This window comes from Bubalus bubalis, chromosome 12, assembly GCF_019923935.1.
Source record: "Bubalus bubalis isolate 160015118507 breed Murrah chromosome 12, NDDB_SH_1, whole genome shotgun sequence".
NCBI classification, from domain to species: Eukaryota; Metazoa; Chordata; class Mammalia; order Artiodactyla; family Bovidae; genus Bubalus; species Bubalus bubalis.
Genome location: NC_059168.1, coordinates 92,421,442 through 92,427,447, shown reverse-complemented (window position 1 = coordinate 92,427,447; position 6,006 = coordinate 92,421,442).

The window sequence follows — 6,006 nt, the reverse complement described above, 5'->3', positions numbered from 1 at the left end:
TTGTATTTTATTATGTTTTCTATAACCTTCTGGCCTTTAAAGATGACTTCCCCTTGCTTTTTCTCCTTGTGGTCCTGCCTGTTCCCTCGCTCGCTGTCTGTTTTAAGTAGGCAACTGCCAGTGCAGTGGGGGAGCCTCGTGGGATCACGGACAGGTGAACGTGTAAAGGAGAGGCTTTGTTACCTGAAACGGCACCTCAGGACCAGTCTGTGTTCACACATTTTGAAGTCTCCATTTTTCTTCCCATCCAACATCTCAGACAAATAGAGTTCCCTGAAGGTCATACAAGGGAAGCGTCCAGGATAGAAGAAGCACAGAAACATTTGCGCCTGTGACTCAGGCCATGGGCGGGGCGCCTGGCTGGGTCTTCTGCAGTCTCGCTCAAAGTTCCTTAAAGAACCAAACTTCCACCACTTCCCCTCGATATCCCATCCTCAAGCGTTATAACCCAGATGTTTTTCCTGATAGACAAGGGAGTTGGAGGCTGAACTCCCAGCTCCAAAGCCAGGAAGTCGGGAGGTCTGAGTGTCAGTTCCAGCCTTGGGTGTGTTTCTTAACCTCTTACGAGAGGTTGAATTTGAGGACAAACTAAAGGGAACATGCTTATCTACCTCCTGGGCAGGTTAGAGCCACAAGTATTTTAAAAGCTCTTTGGTTCAAAGCCGTATTAATGTCTTTATTTTCCCTTTCGTTCAATTCCTTTTTCACGACTAGGCTATTTCCTCTCCATCTGACCGGGGGTCACTTTACATCTTCTGCTCATGGCCTTAAATTGCACGTGACTGTGTGTAAGTCTCAGCTCCCCAGGCCTTGCTTTCCCGTCTGCAGAGCTCTGGGAAGCAGGACACCAAGCATTGCATGATCTGCCTTGCCCCTGCACCCACCCCACCCTGACCCCACAGTTGGGAGCATTTTATGTAAACTTCACTCTCACCCATTCTGCAAAAGCTCCTTGCCAGCCACTTTTGCCTCATTCTCCAATGTAAGAAGAAAAACAATAGGTTCTTATGTTTTTACAACAGCAAAGGCAACACCCATTAACCTCTTGGAGGCCAAGTTGTTGGAAGTCAGCCTTGGTGGGGAAAGCACCACCATCATGACCACAGACTGGCGTTCATGTGATAACTGCAAACCATGTGTTGCTTCCTAGGTTCTTTCTGCAAAGGAAGCTGGGACTTGCATAAGGTAAGGTAAGGTAAGGTAAGTCACTTCAGTCGTGTCCGACTCTGTGCGACCCCAGAGACGGCAGCCCACCAGGCTCCCCCGTCCCTGGGATTCTCCAGGCAAGAACACTGGAGTGGGTTGCCATTTCCATAAATAATAACAAATACTCATTGAGCACTGTGCATCGTGGCCACATGTGTCAACTCCTTCAATGCCCAGAGCCCTTAGAGTTTCTAACATGTCATGCCATTTCATAGATGGAGGAGCTCAAGCTTAGGGAAACTTAAAGTCTTCGTATGTGAAATAGTAGAATTGGAATACGTTATGAAGATTGGTTCCAATGGCCACACCCTTGTCCTTCAAAGTCATCAGTGGCTGTCCACCTTGGTTGCACGTTGGAATCCCCTGCTGCTGCTGCTGCTAAGTCGCTTCAGTCGTGGAATCCCCTGGAGGCCTTTAGATTCTGACATCAGGAGCCTACCTGGGAGAGGTGCTGATGTAGTTGGTCTGCAGTATGCCCAGGCCATGGTGGTTTTGGAAAGCTCTCCAGTTCTTAAGGTGAAACCAAAGTCTAGGGCCACTGATTGGTTTTATACATGAAGCAGGCTCAAGAGATTTGGTAGTTATATGGCTAAGCTGAGATTTAAAGCCAGATACATCTTATTCCAAATCCCATACTCTTCTCTTTTTTTTTTGTCTGCTCTGGGCTTTATAGCGCAGGCTCAGTAGTTGCCTCGCGGGCTTAGTTGGCCTGCAGCATTAGAAACTTAGTCTTCCAACCAGGGACCACGTTCTCTGCATTGGGAGGCGGAATTTTAACCACTGAACCACCAAGGAAATCCCCAAAGCCTATATTCTTAATCTGTATGACTGCATGTACATCAACTGAGGTCTTATTAAATGAAGATTCTAATTCCATAGGCCTGGAGTGGCACCTAAGATTTCTAGTAAGTTTCTTGATGCTAACGCTGCTGGTCCATGGACCACACTTTGGGTAACGAGAGAATAAACCATGCTGTGGATAGCATCTATGATTAATCTATCCAGCCACAGGGTCTAACACCAGGCCCTCCCTGAAAGTTAATCACCTCTTTATAGAGTCCAGAGCAACAAGTCTTGAACTGTTAATGGCTTCAAATTCAATTCAAGGATGTTTTAACTTTTGCCCAAGTTGGACAGAAGCTCACCACCCACCTACCTTGCTTTGAATTCCTTGAACAAAGAAACTCACTTCTGGCTTTCCTGTATTCTTGATGGAATTACACCACATCACAGCCTTCTAGGGCCAAAGAGTCATAATTAAGTAAAGACAGAATTCCTAAAATCCCATGCCACAGATGGATTCACAATTTCAGTAGGTAAAAGGTCATGGAACAATTTGAAAGCCGTTGGTGCGAAGAATCTCCGAGCGGGGCTTCAAATAATAGTCAGAAAATCTTCCTGCTGGCTTGGCTTAAGAATAATGAGATGGACTCCTTACGCTCCCAAAGGAAATTTATCTGCCCCCTTTGCTCCGCCAGGCCTGTTCCTGTCTTCCCTATCGGAGGGAATGGTGTCTCCATCCTTCCAGTGTCAAAACATGGGCCGCTCCTGTGGCTCCTTCCGCTCACTGCTCTCCGTGTTCCAATCCCACACCAAGTCCTTCTATAACCTCTCGCGTCTGTTACTTCCTCTTTTATCTCCCTGTCACTGTTCCTAGCCTGTTTTTGTTCCCTGGGCTTGGATTATTAATACTGCTGCCAAATTGGTCTCCTGCCACCCTCTCGCCCTCTGGACCATGCTCCAACTTGTGTCGTGCCCCTACCATTAGAAAAGCTTCAATACTGGGACTTCCCTGGTGGTCTAGTGGCTAAGACTGTATGCTCCCAATACAGGGGGCCCCGGTTCAATCCCCGGTCAGGGAACTAGATCCCATATGCCACAGCTAAGACCAGCACAGCCACATTAACTAATTAAGAAGAAAACCTTCGGAGACTCCTAAATGTCTATTAACCAAAACGCAGATCCTTACTGGCATCCTGACATAATCTGGCCTTCGCCTGGCTCATGTCCCTCACTACTATCTTATTTCTCCTTATCAGGGACCCTACAGTCTCCCAAATGCCATTGCTCAAGAGTGTTGTCCAACTTCCAAATATCCACTTATGCCGCTGCCGTGCACTTGCTGGGAAACAGCCCTGCCCCGTCTTTGCCTCTTGAAAGTCAACCCATCTCTCAAGGCAAACACTCACACTGTCTTCCCCAGGAAGTGTCCCTTCCTACAGGCACAAGTGCTCTTTCCTGCCCCTTTGTTCTCATGACACAATATGGCCTGAGGTTTGAGCGCAAGGTCTCTGAAGCTGGGCTGTCTGGATCTGAATCCAGGCTCTGTCGTCTAATATTTGTGTGACCCTAGGCAAGTTCCTTAACCTTTCTGTACTTTCTTTTCCTCATCTGTAAAATGGGAGAGACCAGGATAGTACCCACAGCCTGGGATGGCTATGAGGATTTAATGAGGTTTACACATGAAATGCTTTGTGTTAGGGTGTTGGCCAATGCTAGCAATTGTTGGGGCTTCCGGGGCAGCCCAGTGGTTAAGACTTCGCCTTCAGAGCAGGGGGTGCAGGTTCAATCCCTGGTCAGGGAGCTAAGATCTCTCATGCCTCTAGGCCAAAAAACTAAAACATAAAACAGAAACAATATTGTAACAAATTCAATAAAGCTTTTATAAATGGAAAAAATTTAAGGATCCTTCAAGATTAAATAGTCCTTCTCAAGTAAATGAAAGTCATTTGTCACAGCACTCTATTTGAGTAACACCTGTCATGGCAGAGTGTATTTTGTTTCTCCTGGTCTTAACTACGATAAGATCTGGACTTTTATCTTATTTATATTTCCATATTCTAGTGCCTGGCACATGAAAGACATCCCTGGTGGCTCAGCTGGTAAAGAATCTGCCTGCAATGTAGGAGATCTGGCTTTGATCCCTGGGTTGGGAAGATCCCCTGGAGAAGGGAACAGGTACCCACTCCGGTATTCTGGCCTGGAGAATTCCATGGACTGTATAGCCCATGGTGTCGCAAAGAGTCAGACACAACGGAGCGACTTTCACTTTTGAATTTATCTTCCCAAAGAACTTCTAAACTCGCTCCATGGTGTGGAACAATAAATACATGAACTGCAGAGTGTGTGCACGTGTGCTCCATTGTGTCAACTCTTTGCGACTCCATGGGCTGTAGCCCACCAGGCACCTCTGTCCGTGAAATTTTCCAGGCAAGAATACTGGAGTGGGTAGCCATTCCTTCTCCAGGGGATCTTCCCGACCCAGGGATTGAACCTGAGTCTGCGTCTCCTGCATTGGCAGGCAGGTTCTTTAACACTATGCCACCTGGGAAGCCCCTTAACTTTGTAGAGATAGGAGTAATCCTTTGATATTAAATTACCATCTTTGTAGGTATCAAATCCTAACTGACGAGTTGGGTATAATCAAAGATGTATTCTTAGGCTCCAAAATGGATTATGACCTATTTGGGGCTTTAAATATACCATGTGTTGGGATTTCCCTGGTAGTCCAGTCCCTGGTAGTTCTGTGGTGTGGCCTGGGCATACAGATTTTGTAACAAATAATATCATTCTTGCTCATTTACAGTCAAATATACATCCCTGGGTTGGGAAGATCCCCTGGAGGAGTGGCAACCCACTCCAGTATTCTAGCCTGGAGAATCCCACGGACAGAGGATCCTGGTGGGCTACAGTCCATGGGGTCACAGAGTGGGACAAGACTGAAGTGACTTAGCGCCCACACACACATACTTTCTTCAATGGGAGGGAAGGGGTGTGGTAGCAGGTAGAACCCTGGAAATGCATTCATTCATTCTTTAATTCATTCAACAAATATTTTACATCTTGTTTTGTGCTAGTTACCATTCTAGGCATGAGTGATGAGCTGCACACACAGGGGCCCCACTTCCACGGGGCTTCCATCCCAGTGTGGGAGACAATAAACAGGTGAACATGGGAATAAGGTGACCGCAGATTGCGATGAGTCCTGTGAGGAACGATGTGAGGGGCCAACGTGACCAGGAGTAGCTCGGGGGTAAGGATTGTTTGGGAAGAGAGGCCGTGGAGGGTCTCTCAAAGGAAGTGCTGTTTGAGTTTCCTCCTCCAGGAGCAGCCAGTTAGAGGGCTGATGGAAGTGTGTCCGAGCCTCGGGGGACTGCTGGATGGGCCTCCGTGTACTTTAGGAACAGTTTGCCCGGAGTGTGGTTTTGTGGGAACAAGCCAAGTGCAATCGCAACTCCCCACCTCTGCCTTTAATGCGACGGGGACACTTCCTGTCCTTGGTGTCTCCACAACTTGCAGGAGAGAAGCCACATTCCTCCAAGTGACAGCTGGTCTGGGGTCTGACTCAGAGCTCACCAGCTTTGTTTCCTACCATCATCCCCAACGCTGGATCTGCACCATCTCAGATATATGCATCATTCCCCGTGCTGCATCCTTTGCCCCAAAGGTGTCTTCTGCCTCTTCTTGGTGAACCTTTCCCTCAAAATGCAGCTCAAACCTGTCTCCTTGGTGAAGCATCCTTCAAGTTCCCTCAGAGCAAATCTTACCTTCCTCCGTGTTCAGATGCATCTTCTGTACATCAGCCGCTGTGCATTTTGGAAGTGAGCCATCTCTCTTGTTTTCCACGTGGCTACCCCCTCAGGCAAATCGCCTGGTGAATGTCAGTGCCTGCCTGATTGTTGAATGAATCTTGCACAGCCATTGGCCTCTCCAAAAAGGAGTAGCCTAGTTAATCCTTAACTGTGTACTCCTCTGTGTAAACAGGAGGGTGTTTTCTATTCTAAGAGAGGCTCAGGGTTC